Source organism: Lepeophtheirus salmonis, chromosome 5, assembly GCF_016086655.4.
Source record: "Lepeophtheirus salmonis chromosome 5, UVic_Lsal_1.4, whole genome shotgun sequence".
In the NCBI taxonomy this organism is placed as follows: Eukaryota; Metazoa; Arthropoda; class Copepoda; order Siphonostomatoida; family Caligidae; genus Lepeophtheirus; species Lepeophtheirus salmonis.
Window position 1 is genome coordinate 27,622,326 of NC_052135.2, and position 16,855 is coordinate 27,639,180.

Below are 16,855 nucleotides of genomic sequence, written 5' to 3' on the forward strand. Positions count from 1 at the left end.
GGTTGGGATACTTGTTTTTTCGGTAGACTTCTGCAAACTTTGGAAATTCTGATGGCCAAAACCCTCGAAGTTAAAAATGGCTTATTAAAGATGACTAATGAACTACCTGACATCATTGTGAAAGCAATCAAAAGCCGGTTTGCAGCAACTCTTGACTCCAAGGATGCATTGCTATGTGCTGTCTCACTCCCTAAGTTTTAGCTTCGTTGAGTAAGTGAAAAACTAAAAAAAGACTACATCAAGTTCCTACTCACTAAAGAGTGCAGCTACATGTCAGAGGAACCTCCAGCACAGTTATCTTATCCTCATCCAGCTGCTGCTGCCCCCAGTGAGGATTACTTTTTTTCTTTTGATGCACAGCTACATTACTCAAATGCACCCATGTCTGTGGAAACCGAGGTAATAAATTATCTTATATCTCCCCCTGTGATGGAAAGCCTGCACCAATTTCCAAGAGTTAAAAATGTGGCACCTCAGTATAACGCTACAACATCATCCAGTGTACCAGTCCAAAGACTTTTCAGTCTAGGAGGACTTCTGGTCACCCGAAATCTTGGTGATGAATGCTTTTAGCGGCTTCTCCTGTTGCGTTATAACAAAAACTTTAGTGGTACGGAGTAGTTCTGTAGAACCTTAGGCTGCTAAATGCCTTCAACAGTTGTGTTCATTATTATTGTCAGCTTTTGTTTGGCTGTATATTTTCTTCAGTGGTATTGTATATTTAGGCCTTGTATGGCTGAATATTTTGTCTATTAAGACTTTGTTGTTAAATATTTGTGTGGCTGGACTTCAACTCAATAGCTAATAAATGAGGCATAGAAATTCTTTAATATTTAAATAGTTAAAAAATTGCGCGTTAACCCAAAACAAAGCTAGAATATTTTTTCTCAAAATTCTCTGCAGGAGAGGAGGCTTTATACTATATGAATTTTAATATTATAAAATATATACAGTTGTATATTTTAAAAATGATGAAGAAATAGAATGATAGTCTGGAAAAAGATGAGAGATATATAGGAGTTGGTATGATTAATTTATTTGGCTAACTACCAAATGACCAAGACGAGACCAAAACTATGAAAAAACACTCTCTAGAGCAGTCTTAAGACAAAGACCGGTCTCGAGAACCACAGCACTATTACAAATGTAATTTTGTACAAATTGATCGGATTGCAATTTTTTTTACTATTTCTATTTCGATATAGCGATATAAAGATCAGGATTTGAAAATCATCAAAATAATAAAAATGAGGATATATATTTCTAATAGAAGTGGTATTTTATTAGTACTTTAATCAAAATAAACATTAAAAACATATAAAAAAGAAAAGGAACAATCAAAAAGTACAAAGTTGATCCAAGTCTACAAGTTAGAAGATTTTGATTGAAATTTAGCTGTTATTCTATTAGCTTCTGAATTCTTAGCTGCCATTCTCTTTTTTTGGTAAAAATCGGATGTCATCATTCAGTTCAGCACTTCAATTTTTACCCATGACATTAAACAAAGCGAATGAAATTCTTTAAAGAAAAGCTGACCAGGAGTGTCTTTACTCCCACAACGGTAATAATGTCAGAGTTTATACAGTCCTGCATCTTGTCAATTAATGTGGCAACAAATAAAGCTATGGGATTTGGTGTGCCAAGTAGACTGTCTTTTTCTTCAGGAGTAGCTGTGATGTAAGAAAACATGGAGTGAGCATAAAGACAGGAGAGGTAGAGAAGGTCGGATGGAGTCGACAACCCCCATCTACTCATTATTTCGATGAACTCTTTCAGGTCTACATGCTGATTGGTTGGACTATCGAAGGTTATTGAGTCCGGAGGTGTGTCTCTGATGACCATTAACTCTTGGCATGATGTACAGCTGATCTTCTTCTTCAAAGAAAAACCAATATACCCGGCAACAAAGTAGAGATGATTACTCTCTGCCTTGGAAGCTAGTTCCTGGAGGTTATCTGTTTGCCAGTTAGTCAAAATGAGCTCAGCCTTTACCAGGTCTTCATCCAGCAGACCTTTAATTTCTGAAGTAAGACCTGAAAATTTAAAAAAGTCAAATATTGTTATGATATTATTATATTGTAAAAATAAGTAAGACTTAAATGAAGAAGCTTACTATTAACAAATATCCTATTTACCTAAGAATTAGACAAGACTCAGAATACGAATCTTTTTCTCTGCTTCCAGGATCTGTCTCACGCTGATGTAGTAGATACCTCCACTTAATTGTCTGTACCAGCCAAACTTTCTTTCGATGGGATCAGACTGGAACATACCGAGGAGTACATAGGAGAAGTCTTCATCTAGGAGAAGATACTCTGTCAGATCTACTGCAGCAAGGAACGTCTGCAAATCTCTCAAGAAAGAGAGGTCACGTTTGTTCTTCTCAGAGATTGGTTGCCAAAGCTCATTTCTCTTTTCGTAGGCAACTCCAGGTGTCTCGACATTTGAATATTCAACATAGTCCTGAGCTCACATTCTCCCACATGCGTGCAATTGAAAGAAGACAAGGTGAATAGTATCTAGCTGTTGGTTTGGTGAAGAAGAGAACCATTTGCTCACAAATGAAAGATAGCTTAGAAGCTTGCTTTCTGAAGAGTTGAGAAACTTCGCTAACTTGTTGAAAATGTCTTCCTAGGTCTCTGTTTCATTCAATTCTTCTTTTGCTCCCAGAAAGGAAGCCAATTTGATGGCTTGAATCACAGTGTTGACCTTGCCTTCTGAGGTGATGTGTGACACTTCCTTTTTGTCAATCAACACATCAGAGTGGTACATTTTGATTGACATATCTGTCTCAAACTGGATGCTGGCTACTACTTGGGGGCCCAATTTGTCATCATGGGATAGCGTTAAAAAAGGCCACACTTGGTTTTGTGATGAGGATGAAGTTTGATAGGAGTGTCTCCTTGGCCAATTTGTCAACAAGTTCTTCCACAGAACTCATTTTATTGAACTGTTGATCCCTACGTGACGTGGTCGCAGCTTGAGTTGGTCTTGCTGAAGCTTTAGGAGTTAAGAGGTAGTTGGGACAGTTTAGCCATAGGGAGGGTACTACATCTGGTTTGAGGTACCTGTAAAAGAAGGACAGTTATAAGCATACACATCAAAAGTGAGCAGCTGTCTTACCTCTTCTATAGAGCCTTGCTAAGGGGCTTACTCCTTTTAGACACACAGATGAAATCAGATTTACTGAAATGCAGGGAAAACAGCTTTGTACTTTTGGATGGTGCCTAATCTGTCTTCTCCAGATCTGTTTCTCAATGGAATGGCTCTCAGCAAAGCAGATCAAGTCCGGGGTTTCTGTCTTTGTTTGGTCACAAATGGATCGTAACACCGGACTGTTGGGGCTAAAACACAATAAAGATGGCGTCCAAAATAAATAATAGTTATTAGTTATAACTTATTATCTTACCAAACACATTGCATTGTTTTTTTTTTCAATGGGCCCATATTGCACGCGTATTTGAATTCATGTTTGCACGTGCCCGGCCCTGCTTACAGGAGTCCTTAGTATAATTAAGGTTGATAATTTTGGTAAGGATACAAAAACGTGCGAGGAGAAGGGAATAAATAGTTATGGCCTGTACTGATTGTATGTTTTTATATTAAGTGTAGTTTTAATTAATTAAACTGTTAGGAATTAGACATCAGGCTTCTAGTTGTAAAGTTGATTAATGATATTTTTCTAAAATATAAACTAATTATATATGATACGTAAGGTAGATAATTTTTGTAAGGATACAAAAGCGTGCGAGGAGAAGGGAAGAAATACTTACGGTATCATTGATTAAAATAATAAACATCTTCCTCTATCAAGAACATTATCAATTAATGTCTTTATTATTCAATATTAATATAATATTAGATACGGATAGTTGATAGAGCACTGAATAAAATGCCTAAAATAACGTCACCTTCTGTCTGGTTTTCTGGAAATGGATTTCCAAGGAATTTGGAAATACTTACGGGACAAAAAACAGATGGGTTGTTGTATTTATCGATATATAAAATATATTTTTGAAAGCTGGGCTAAGAAAACGCAGATTCGCTGCTTCTTACAAAATTATGTTATCCCCAGCTCCAGTCATTACACGTTAGGGAGCTTGGTTAAAAGCAGTAGATTACTAATTCAAGCACTTTAATGTAATCAGGAAATATTTAAGTAGCCTCCATGAAAAAATGCCTTTTATAATTAGAGCAAAGGAGATTATTAATGAAGAGTTGACCATTATCCATAATAATCTCAATCAAATTTCTGGGGCTATCACAGCTTTAGAAGGAAGATTATCCTTACTTGTCAGAATTACCATCGTTGAACTTCTACGAAGTTATATCAAGCTAGAGCCATTCCGATCTAAATTGACCAATTTCCTATCAGAAAATCCAGTTTACAATTTGCGAGACCTTGTGTTGATGATTCAATTTATAGAAATATCCCCATTGTAAATTGTAAAGTTGAGAGAATTTTCAGCATGCTTAGAGTCTTCCACACCAAATAACGATCAAAGTTATCAGTAAAAAGAATAAAATATTTATTAATTTCGAAATGGAACTCTGAATTTTGTACTATCTAACAGTTAGTATTCATTTCTTCTAAATCTAACCATAGAATATGATTCTACTTTAGCTTAAAATATCAAGAATTATGATACATAACTCATTAAATGGCAAAAACAACTTCTTAAATGGTCACAACAACGTGGGTAGTAGCTTTGGATGGTTCACAACTAGTTTTTCTGACACTAGTTTCTTCATTTAAAGACTTGGGTGTGATCATTAGGTTTTCTAATACTACATAGTCAATAAATATTACTTTTTTATCACTTAAGGATTACCTATGGTTCATAAGCTCCAAGAAATGGTGTTCAGAAAACTCATAAAAGGCAAAAACAACTTCTTAAATGGTCACCACAACGGAGTTAGTATTATAAGTATTATAATTAGCAATTGTGTATATCCTTCATGGTAATAGTATGTTGTTATATAAGCATAAATAACGGGAAAAAAATCTTTTTTGATGCTCTTAATAAGGAATAATATCGCCGGACATTACTACATAATTGGTTTTTGCTCTAAATCTTTAAGATGGATTTATTTCTAAAAAAAATTTTTATTAGTATATTTATTGTCTAATTTTATGATTTTGACATTTACTTTATAATTAATAATTATTTAGATCTCATCGGTAGATATATATCTATCCTGTGCACAATTTTATATAGCAACTTCCACATGAAGAAAAAGGGGTGATTATCTTTTTGATTAAACCCTACGTCTGGTTTGTTTTTTGCAACCTTTATTTATAATTGTTTAATTTTGTATATTTCACATAAATGTATGATGTTTTATTTTTTAGTATGTAGATTATATTTAATTTAAGCCTTCTTTTTTAAAATTGGAACTTCAAATACTTTTCGAAATACTCTACTTGTCGTTTCATTAGCTATTCTGAGAATACGGTTCATAATGAATTACAATTTCATGGAGTGTGACGTTTTCAAATCTACTGTAATGGATAAAAAACGTATAAGTCAACTATACGTAGTATATCTTCATTAAACATTTTACTAATAAATACTTTCGTTATACCCTCAAAAATTATAATAAAGCAGGCAGCAGATAATCACATCAGTATTTTAAACAATGACACCATATGTATTTTTTCTCCCTTCTCCTTGCACGTGTTTTTCTCTACAATATTATCAACTTTGGCTATAATGCATAAAGATAAAAAATAGCGCTTACTTGATGAAAAAATTGAAGGGAGAGACAACTGATGAAGACAAACAACACAAGGATCAAAACATTCAATATTGATACTAAATAGCCGTTTCGTCTTACTTAATAATGTGATTTTAGGGGCCTAATGGATAATGAGGGTACTCAACTTACTTCAAATTATTCTCTTACCAAAAAGGCAAGTATAAGTATAAAATCTGTAAAGTGCGAAATAGTTCATTATTAATGTTATAATAATTCATCAACTTCAATTTTCACTTTTAGGAAGCAGTAATTCATCTTTAAAAGGAATATCTACGATTGGTATTTAAATTCGCCTTGAAACTCATGAAGCTTGTTACTACACAATGAAGAACATTTTAATGATTGATTTTATGTTTTAGAATATTTAAGTTAAATAAAAATCTAATTCATTAAGTAAAATTTATTCTAAAAAATATTATATAGGGGAGAGTGAGGATACTTGTTACGGAGGAGACATGTTACACTGCTAATAACTTTAAAATGTAAAGTTATCTGAGAACCCTATTCTTATAAAGTTAAATGTCTTCCTTTGTTCATCAAATTAACATAAAACCAGGTTTGCCTAATACTCACAGTTACAGAGAATTTTTACATTGAAAGTTTAAAAAATAAACATTTTAGGTAAGTGTTTATTGATATATATTCCTATTATAAAACATGAGATTTTAATTTAATTTTATTAAATATCATAGTCTAGCATGTTGTTCAATTTATTAACATGCTTGTAATATATTAATCGTTTCAATATTCAGTTCACATCATCTATTCTGATTCAAACATTATGGAGGAGACTTGTTACACACCATTTTTATTAAATATACTCGTACTCGTAAATATATTATATTTAATTATGTTGTTTTTTTTTGTAATTTTGTAAAAAATATTTTTTTAAATTTTATTATTAATTATGCTCTGTTTCTGTAAAAGGTTTGATTAGTTTATGTTATATTTGTAATTATAAGTATTAAATTTATGCTGAGAAACTGTAATAATAATTAAAATAAATGCTTGAATATAATAAATTACAGTTTTTACAGGTTTCATCCTGTTGTAACATTTTTAATCCTACTCTATACCATGTCTCCTCCTACCTTGTCTCATGTCTCCTCCTGGTGTATCAAGTATTCTACTTTTGATTGGTTTTGAAAACACCAATAAATGGTTATTAATTATTGTATTACATCAAAAATACTCTGGAATTATTTGTCTTAGGTGCCATGTTGCTCGGGCGTCGAATTATCTTTTTAGTTGTGAAACTTATATGACAGTTTAAAAGAATCTATGATTATTAGGACACTACGAATCTTGGTTCCTTCTATAGTCTCAGTTTCTAGCTTTCCCAAGTGATACAGTTTTATACTTGCATAACATCAAAAAAGTAAAACAGAATCCCATATTTTGACCAATTCCGAGTAAAACTTGGCTTATTATACCCACAAGTCGAGTTTTTATTTACTTCATAAAATTTGAATATCAATTTACGAGTTTTGCTAGTGGTACATCACTATTTATAATTATATAAATTCTGCTTTTTTATTTATTTTTCATATTAATAAATACTTGATATAAATTGGCTAAACCTGGTATGAAGGTTTTCCTAAGACTAAGATCCCTAAGATTTTATTAAGATATACGATTGATTTGAGTTCTCGATACCTATAATTGGTTTGCTAGATCTGCTTCAAGACAACGGGCCCTTTAGCTTAACTTAAGTCTATTGCCTAAACTATATTGAGTTTGCCTCACTCCAATACCGAAGTTGAAAGGGTATTCAGACAAATGAATTTCGTCAAAACGAAGTTGAGGAATAAAATGGATCCTGAAACAGTAAATTCACTACTTCATATATGGTATGGTCTTAACATAATGTCTCAAAACTGTGTATCATATGATTTTCCAAATGAAGTTCTTGATCGTGTAGCATCAAATGAAATGTACAATAAATCAAAAGAAGATGGTCCTTCTGAAGAAAATGAAGATATATTTAGCTATTTACTTTGAATATTTTATGCAAAATTTATTCATAATTTTGTTTTTGTTATATGTATTCGAGTATATATATGTTAATTGTTTTACGAAATTATATTTAGATAATTTTTGCAATAGTTTTGGTATTTATTATTTTATTTTTGCTGTCTTTCATTGTGACGTAGCGTCAAAACGCTCTATAGGAGTTATCAGTAATAAATAGTCCGTTATACGTCACTAGATTTATAAAAGAAATATTTAGCCGATATTTGTTGAAACTAGCCGATTTTTAGCTGATTTTAGAAGTGTATCTAGCTAATTTTGTTTAACCCCACCTGGCAACACTCAGTAGAAATGACTAGCACGATTTATAAACATTGATAAATTTATCCGACTCCTAACAATTTAAAACAATCTTAAATCAATCAATTTCTTAACTTATCCTAAATTATATTTATCCTCTAACTTAATAATTTCATGCCATACCCAGACAATTTAAAATTGAATTTATATTACTTTCGACATTCATTTAGCATATATATTTTTTTACATAAGTATAAAAATCGTTTTTATTTCGTATGGAATAATATGAATATAATATTGGAAGTACAATCATATGTTAGTTGGAATACAGTTTGGCAATGTTGTTGTATTGATGATGGCAAATATTTTATCTTCAGTAATCAGCGCAGAATTCTTCACCACAACGTTGAAAAGTTTGTCGATAATTTAGGAATATAGGTAGAAAGCAGTGACCAAATTTGCAAGTTTTTTTATTATTTCCTGATTTAAGGTCATATCATAGTTATATATTTTAAAGATGTACAGACATAGCAAGTTTTTGGATAATGATTTTGATATATATCCGACAATATAAATACTATTCCTTGCTGGTGTTGAAGATCCTCTTGAAAAAGTTAAATAGAAGGAAGATTTCCCCATAATGTTCTCAATTTGCATATCATATTGATCTACTTTCAGGGATAAGATTTTAGATTTCTTCGGCCTTGAATGGATAGACTTGAACAAGTTAAATTGTGTCAAATAAGGAAACTATTTACATTTTAGTAATATACAGTGGATATTTGTTAAATAAACAATTTTTTACTGAAGTACAACAAAGTATATTTACTAATTTATTTAGATTGATAAGACGAGAAGAATTCACTTTTTTTCACTTGCCAGAATAATTTTGTTATTTTAGAGGCAGATATCTTAAATTGGCTTATCATGGGATTGACCAAAAGATTCAGTAATAAAATCAGTCACTTTACAATGCAGACTGCATAGTCTTGAATTCGCTGTTGGTGTCTGTAAATCGTATCTCTTGGGATGACCCTAAGCCATTTGGTTAGAATTTTGGAGTCCTTCATGGGGAATTTGTGAAAGTTCACATATGGATCCTTAGTAATGCCGTCATAGCCCTGCTTGCATCCAGGAGCAGATCACTTGTGCACCATTATTAATTAAGTAATAACAAAAAAATTAATTAACTTTGGTGAACCACGTTTTCCTTTATTATAATTTGTTAAACAAAGGAAGAATGTGTCAGCCTCCTCGTGTAGAAAAAAAGTGAGTGCGACTTTAAGACGCACTTCCAGTTGTTTTTAGTATTCCTTGGCCTCACCTTTATATATAGTCACCTTGCTTGGTAGTCTTCCCTTCGTTGTTGGGTTAGTATTCACTGCCCAATATGATTATAACAAGGTAAGACAACAAAAAAATCTTTGAACAAACCTGAGACATATAAAAATAGAACCTACTATTAATTTTTTCTGGCTACTGTTGAGAGAGGAAAATATTACTATCAACCAAGGTTAATAGAAATAAAGGATTATACCATTACGCGTGTACGACTGAGGTTTCACTTCCCCCACACTTTTTAATATTGCCTGCATAGTATATGAGTGGGTTCTGTATTTTGTCAAAATCTGTCTTTCTTACACAACAGTTGGTACTATATATCAAATTGAAAATTCTAGCAATTGTTACTGTTACGTATGTATGTAAGAAGGATTAAAGGACCTTATCGCCTTCCCCATCTTCTTCCACTTCTTATTATTATCATTATTTAATATGTATATTTAAAATAATGTTTGATCTCATAGTATACATAGGCTGAGATCCGTATTGTATGTCAGAGTAGTATGTATTATGTCTCAATATAATATACGTTATATGTTCCTTATATATCATACCTAGTCTTATTTCCTCCACGTTACTCCTGGGTTGTCCTGGATTCCCTGTTACTTAGATTCTGTCTTAACACACCTGGTCAAGTGATGTGTATTTACCATTTACCTATTTAAGAGTAATACACCACTTATTCATTACAATTCTCGTTGCCGAAAGGAGTAGGCACAAAAAGGCGCCAGGGACGCTAGTGACACACGAAGGAGGATGAGGGACTCCCAAAGGGAAACACGGGAATACCGAATCAAGGATAATAGACAATGATTCTGATGGTCAAGACCAGTCCTATTCAATTGAAGAGTTGAAGCTAATGTGTGTTTTATCCAAAGAACTCAGCAGTTCACATATTTCCACTGTCGAAGACTCGTCTGTTTCGCTTCCTATCAATCATGTTTGCAAAAAAACTCTTCATAACAGGTTCAAATTTACTAAATCTAAGGAGAAAAAAGAGATTTGCTATTATAATTCTAAATTTGGAATGAATGCAAATACCTGTACAGGAACTAGTTGCCATTTTATTGTACTTGTTTCAAAAAACTAAATTGTCCTCGGTTGCACAGGACTGAGATTGTAAATGATCCATCAAACTTCTTTTTCATCACAGACAATTCAAATTTGATTAACTTGCTGGTAGATAGAGGAGCGCAAGTGTCTGTTATTCCATTTAAGAAATGTAAAAGTCTTGTTTGCGAAAATCTCTCCCCTATTATTGGATATGGAGGAGCCCTCGTTGATGTTATTGGTACAGCAACTTTATCTCTCAATCTAGAAAATCTAGAAGATCTCTAATAGAAATTTATTGTGCTACAAAGTGGTTGTCCAATTTTGGGTGCAGTTATTTTATATAATTTCAGATTTAGAATTGATACTTTCAATAAACAGTTATTTCGAGATGAACCATGCTTCATTTCAGATCTATCGAAGACTCAAGAAATCAAATCGAAATATAATAATGTCTTTGATAATAAAAGTTTCATTGAAACTTATCCAACTCATGGAGTTGAACACCATATCGAGATAATATCGAGACTTTACTTTAATCACGCAAGTTGTATGGTGAGAAGTTAAATTTTGTACAAGACGAAATCAACGAATTGTTGAAGAAAGGAATCCTACGACTGTCCTCTTCTAATTTTTCTTCCGCTATTCACGTCGTTCCAAACCCCAAAGGAAGCTGGCGAATGTGCGACAACTATCATCAATTAAATAGGATGACAGACATTGATGGATATCACCTCCTAAATCTAAGAGATTTGGTGGTTAGTCTAAAAAGTATGACTATTTTTGGTATAATTGATTTGCACAGAGCGTACAACTAATACCTATGAATAGCACTTCTATAAATAAAACTACAAACGGCTTATTTGAATATTTGAGGATGCTTTTTGGTCTTAAAAATGCTGCTAAGACATTTCAGAGACTCATTGATTCAATTCTACGAGGAATTCCAAATGTAGTTATGTACTTTGATGATGTCCTTGTCGCTTAGAAGTCGATGGATGAGCATTGGAGAACATTAAACCTGGTTTTATCAACTCTTAAAATAGCGGTATGATCCTTTCCCATGAAAAATGTGAGTTTTTCATGAAATCGGTAGACTTCCTTCACCATTGTATTTCATCAAAAGTTTTTAGGCCTCAAGAATGTAAGGTAAAGGCAATCCAAAAAGTACCGACTCCAAAATCAAAAGATGAACTGGATAGATTTTTGGGCATGGCACAATATTACTCTCAGTTCATCGAAAGATTGTCTCAATAGACAGTTCATTTGTACCCCCTGTTAAAGAAGAATGTAGAGTTTAATTGGAATACAGAACATGAACACGCCTATCATAGTATTAAAAATAGCTTGTCTAAAAGTACTTAACTTACATTCAGAGATAGTTAATTTCCTTTAGCCCTGATGACTGATGCATCTGATACAGGAATGGGAGCTGTTCTTGAGCAAAAGGTAAATGGACACTGGCAACCTCTAGCTTTTTGGTCTCGGGCTCTTTCAACTACACTACAGAAATATTTTACATCTTATAGGGAATTATTAAGTGTTAAGGAAAGCATCAAACATTTTCTAAGGCTATGGATGGACAAGTTTTTAAAGTTTTCACGGATCACAAACCTTTAATAGCTGTGTTTGACATTCGCAATCCCTCTTGGACACATTTCAGTACTTTTCCATTCATAGCAGAACTCAATTGTGATATCGAACACGTTTCTGGAAAATTAAATCATACTGCAGATATTCTTTCCAGAAGTATAAATTACATCACAATAGGCCCAACCTTCATTGAAAATATAATTAAGGATCAAAAGAAGCAGGATCCTAATTTACTTAAGTTTAAAATTTCTTGCTGGTTTTGTCAATGTTGACTCATTCCGTGTGGCTGTGTCATCTCCAGAATTGTGTCAAAGAATCGTGCACTCTGTAGACATTGACAATCATCCGGGATTCAAAGAACCGTTAAGGAGGGTTTCACTGTTTTATACATGGCCTAATTTGCCAGCAGACTTAAGAAACTTCACTAGAGAGTGTTAAGCGTGTCAGAAAACCAAACCTTTCAGAATATCAAAACCAAAGTCGTCTTTCCATCCTCCATCTGAAAGACTTTCCTTTATTCACCTAGTCATAATCGGTCCATTCCCACTAATTCAGGGACAGCGCTATACCTTAACATTTATGGATCGTTTCACAAGGTGCCCAGAAGTTATATCTATTCCGGATATAACCTCCAAGACAATAGTCAATAATTTTTTCAGTGGTTGGATTTCGAGGTTTGGAGTTTCAGAAACCATGTTGTCTGACCGAGGAACACAGTTCACAAGTTAATTATGGATGGGTTTTTGCAGGACACTTGGGATTGCAAGCAAGAACACAACCTCGTACCATCCAAAGTCCAAAGGACTCATAGAACGTTTCCACAGATTTTTTAATACCGAACTTGAAGCACGAATGCTGGAAGAAAAAGAAGACTGGATTAATGCAATACCTGTAGTTTTATGGGGATTGAGGAACTCAGTACCAATAGACCTGGCTTCTAAATATTCACCTTTTTAATTACTCACAGGCCGCTCAGGATCAATGGTCTTTAATTTCTTTAATGTGTCCACCTTTACTTCTGGCAAATACGACGTCGAAAGTTTCTTTAAAACAATGGAGAAAATAGCAAACGTTCCTCCGAGACACTTTAATAAAGGAGCCATTAACAAACAATTTAAAACAAACGACTTCGTTTTTGTTAAAAATAAAGCCATAAAAGAGTATCTTTCTTCAACTTTCTTGGGCCCGTTGAAGGTGATTGAGAGGCACGATCGTTACAATAAATCGAACTTTGAATCAAGACCTGAAAATCTATCGATGGATAGACTTCAACTTGCATTAGGAGTTTCTTGTATCCTTCCAGCGTCTATAACTATATCTGACTATAATATGCACAAGATCTACAACTGGAGAATTATCTATTTGTGTATTTATCAATGTTTTTATGATGCAGTTTATTGTGTATTACTAACTAGACGATCTCTTTACTCCCTTTGTCGTCTAGGGGGAGTAGTGTAGGAGTTCGACTTGTTTAGATGATATTAATTATTCATCGTAGTACCTTGTCCTAGTTTTCTAGTTTTTTCCTTTTTATTTGCATGTAAAGGAATTATCATTTTTTCTCAGTTAGAATAAAGATATTTAAATCTTAACATATATATATATTTACAATGTATATAAAGGAGCCAGTAAATAAGTAAGGGTGAGAACGACTAATTAAGTAATAAAATATATAACGTCAAGGCATAACATTGGTGACGAGGATGGAATCTATTCAACGTGACCTCCCTGCTGTGGAATCGTCGGCGAGGTTCACCTTGCTATAGTTGGGCAATCCTTGTTAGTCGACAGGGAGACTACTAGTCCGTTTCTCAAAGGCGGAGCAGTATGGTTTGTGCCTCGTCGAAGATGGAAAAGAACCATGGTCATTGTCAAGAGGAGAGGTGTGTCCGTGTCAGGGACCACATCACCCATTGTGGGTTTGATCCTCTGGAGTTTATGTTCTCTAACGTGATTACTCTATCGTTCACCTCATTGGATGAATGTTTTACACTGGAGAAGATCGTTGTTTCTCCCAGGGACGAGCAGGGTGATTTTGTCCCTTTGTTAGAGGGTAGAGGCTCTGTTGGGATGGTGGATGTTTCTCCCAGAGACAAGCAGGGTGATCTTGTCCCTTTGTTAGAGGATAGAGTCTCTGTGAGGGTGATGGGTGTTTCTCCCAGGAACGGATAGGGCTTCTGTGTTCTGAAAAACTCATCGAGGAGTAGTTTTCTCCTTTCTCCGGTGCAGGCGCTGAGAGCACGGCACGGCTATGGAGATAAATATAACAGATAAAAGTACTGTTCGAAAACGCGATTTCGAAGGATTTACCTTGCCTGCGTACAAGTAGGTCTGGTTTTATGGTTCCCGTATACCAATGCTTTATATGGTTTGTCCACGCCTGGTTATGGTTGAAGGGGATGCACATGCTTATTTTTATGGACAGAATTTTGAAGTACCTGCATAGATTTGGTGCTTGAGAGATGATGTTATGTATGTATGAAGGATAAAATCTCTTTTTTTCCCGTCTTCTATACATTTAAAAATATGGCACATTATTGATTACTACACTACGATATTCATTTGTATCAAACTGATTGCGAACGACAGAGCACTAGTCAAGAACTAATCGAAGAAATGCAAAGGTACACAAACTCAAAGAGGGAAATATGAGGTAAATGATTAAGTATTACTAGTACGAATACGCTATCTTAAAGATGAAAAATGAAAAAGATTCTATTTATATATAGCTTATTTCTGTTGAAATTCTAAACCTAAACGATTTACTATTAACTACAATTATTCATAGATACTTTTAACGAAAATTTCCTCTAGAATATTAAATAAATATCTATAAAACTCTACTATACAAGTAATTATGATGGACAACTCCAACTTGCCATCATGGCAACTTATGATTAAACGATTCATTAAGTCAATCGATCTTCATCCTTTATCGCCTTCCTCGTGATTGTATTTCCATTTAAGACCCTCTATACATATTTTTTTCTTCTACATCATTTAAGCTCATCTTCATTATTCAGAAATCCCACACTTACCTGTACCTCATTAAGCAGGTACAAATTCCTCTACTCAGGAACTCATTAATACCTTACAACTGAAACAAACTAGATATGTATGTACGTAGTTATTTGACTAATCTAGGTATCTATGAAGATTGTACGCATTCTATAACAAATGAAACCCACAAATAATTAATGAGCATCCCTTCCATTCATGGTTCATAATTGATTAATTAATTAACTAATGTTTTATTACACGCAATTTATTGTGATTTACATACCTACCTACCTTTTATGTCAAAGTAATTACTTATTGGTGCACTGATGATTACAAATATTTGATATGAGGCGCAGTTCTTTGAATAAAAAAATTTCAACCCATAAATCAATTCAATACTTCATATTAATAATTCAATAACAGATAATGAATTCAAATCAGACATCCAAAAGAATAATTTCTTCATCTTTAATTTGAGAAATTGTCAAGCTGCAGCTAATTTGAAAAATTAAGGCATTGTTTTTGAGAATTTTAAGGGATTTACCATTAAATAAGGGTAAAAATGGATCCATATGGGTATATTTCCCAGATTTTCAAAGTCTCCGGCAAAAAAGTAGACCAAGTCTCTGTAAATTCAAGACGGGTAAATTTAAAAAAAAAACCTTATTTAGTAATACAAAAATTAATCTTTTCGAAGGCGATGAGGTGCTCCCAGATGCCGGCAGGGCCATGACAGTATCCCTAAGAACCCTGACACCCACTTTTCTTGCAACCAAACACACAGGTATGACTGCAGCTGAGCTTACTGAGAACTTAATGGACGGAGTGAACAAGGACTTCATATACATCTTGCTGGGTATGTTCCAGTCTGATAACCATGATAAAATATTAGACTAGTGCAAACCTCTCACTGGAGGAAACTACTATATCATTTCTATTCTTGGCAATATTTCCCCATTTGTGTGCTGGGCAAGAACTTCGTCGTTCAACTTAATGATTACTACTTAATGAGAGCTGAAAGAGAACGTCAAATGAAAGCAAGGCTTCCCAGCTCTAATCAAGAAAGACAGTCAAGCTATAATCTAATTCATTATAAGTCTGCAGGCATGGGTTTCCATTACAGCTTAATAATATTTTAAATCTTGGATCCTCTGTTATTAATAATTATTTTAAACTTTATCATTATATAAATAATAACATAGGTACCTATAAAAGTATTTTGATTGATGAAAAATAACCTTTATTATAAATTCTTTCACGTTGTAGGTATCTGGTGAAAAAGAAGAAATAGAGTTTATGTACCTATATCGATATGCTTTATTGACTAAAGCATTAAAATAAAGTAACGAAACGTAACCGTTAGCTGGAAGAGATACAATGGTGCAGTATTTTAACATTTTTTCATAAGATATCGTACTGACATGGACTGCAATATATAATAAATAGGGATTATTGATGAACAGTGATGAAAATCCGTTGTATTTTTTAACTATCCCGGTTTGTTTTAGAATTGGTAATCTGAAGTATCAATTTTCTTTTTCCTAGAAGTTGTCATTATTATTTAACTCGTTTCCTAAATAGATTCAATTATATTCAAAACCTGATTGAACATTCGTGGGTGCTCATAAAAGACGGAGCGTAACCCTGAGGATTTTTTGCAGAGCTAAAATTGTGATTTCTTGATGGCCTCATAGTGGAATTGAGGATCGATATCGGAGTATTCTATCAAATGACCTTGTTTTTTATACTTTTCTCCTTCTTGCCTAGTAACAGCTGGTGTTAGCTGATCTAATAAAACGTCATGAACATTATTTTTTCTCTCCACCAAGACATTCATCAA

The 16,855-nt window shown here is 33.5% G+C and overlaps 4 long non-coding RNA genes across 4 annotated transcripts; 2 read left to right on the forward strand and 2 right to left on the reverse strand.

Annotated features, from left to right (window-relative positions):
- The first annotated feature begins 5,613 nt into the window (after window positions 1-5,613).
- LOC139905318 (uncharacterized) lies at window positions 5,614-6,159 on the forward strand. The gene is made up of 2 exons (XR_011779977.1): window positions 5,614-5,918; window positions 6,005-6,159. It is a non-coding gene; the product is annotated as an uncharacterized lncRNA (long non-coding RNA).
- A 2,093-nt stretch (window positions 6,160-8,252) lies between these two features.
- LOC139905397 (uncharacterized) lies at window positions 8,253-11,681 on the reverse strand. Its single transcript, XR_011780101.1, has 3 exons — window positions 11,244-11,681; window positions 10,414-11,165; window positions 8,253-10,355 (listed from the first exon to the last, which is right to left on the reverse strand). It is a non-coding gene; the product is annotated as an uncharacterized lncRNA (long non-coding RNA).
- A 1,845-nt stretch (window positions 11,682-13,526) lies between these two features.
- LOC139905396 (uncharacterized) lies at window positions 13,527-14,588 on the reverse strand. The gene is made up of 3 exons (XR_011780100.1): window positions 14,454-14,588; window positions 14,326-14,395; window positions 13,527-14,264 (listed from the first exon to the last, which is right to left on the reverse strand). It is a non-coding gene; the product is annotated as an uncharacterized lncRNA (long non-coding RNA).
- A 455-nt stretch (window positions 14,589-15,043) lies between these two features.
- Window positions 15,044-16,249, forward strand: LOC121117531 (uncharacterized). The gene is made up of 2 exons (XR_005864198.2): window positions 15,044-15,658; window positions 15,713-16,249. It is a non-coding gene; the product is annotated as an uncharacterized lncRNA (long non-coding RNA).
- Window positions 16,250-16,855: the final 606 nt, after the last annotated feature.